The 515-nt window shown below is 68.0% G+C and overlaps 1 protein-coding gene across 1 annotated transcript in view; it reads left to right on the forward strand.

The window, feature by feature from the left end:
* Positions 1 to 515, forward strand: part of PHLDB1 (pleckstrin homology like domain family B member 1) — a 20,604-nt gene that overhangs the window by 14,735 nt on the left and 5,354 nt on the right. The gene's annotated exons all lie outside the window — the stretch shown is intronic.

Genomic DNA, 515 nt, shown 5'->3' on the forward strand with positions numbered 1-515 from the left:
CTGGGCGGGGAGCAGAGGCTGGAGTCGCCCGGTCTCCTTGCCGGCGAGCGCTTCTCGCCTGCTCCGGATGGGCTTTGCCCTCTGCGGCAGCGGGGCTGGGGAGCAGAGCGGGTGCTCAGCGGGGCGGGAGGGCAGCCCTTTGCTGCTTAGACCCAGTCCTGGCCGCCAGTCCCAGGCGAGGAGGATGCAGAGCAGGCGGGGACCTGAGCCGGTGCCCAGCACCAGCTGCCCGTCCTCCTGGGGACATGGCACCCGCTTTTGGAGGCTGGAGCCGCCTGCTCGTTCCCCTGTGCCTGCTTGTCCTTGCTCAGAGCCTCTTCTCCCCATTTAATCTGCTTCTCTCTGCCCAGTACGTGACCGTTGAGCAGCTCTCGGGCATCCTGGGCAGCCTCCATGCCCCTGCCGCTTCCCCGCTGGGCTACGCCCCTCCGGCTCCTCCATCCTCAAGCTGCGTTCCTCCTCCTCCTCTTCCGTCTCTCTCCTCCCCCTCCATCTCTGCAGAGGTTCGTGCCCGC

This window comes from Egretta garzetta, unplaced genomic scaffold (genome assembly GCF_000687185.1).
Source record: "Egretta garzetta isolate BGI_Z169 unplaced genomic scaffold, ASM68718v1 scaffold891, whole genome shotgun sequence".
Taxonomy (NCBI): domain Eukaryota; kingdom Metazoa; phylum Chordata; class Aves; order Pelecaniformes; family Ardeidae; genus Egretta; species Egretta garzetta.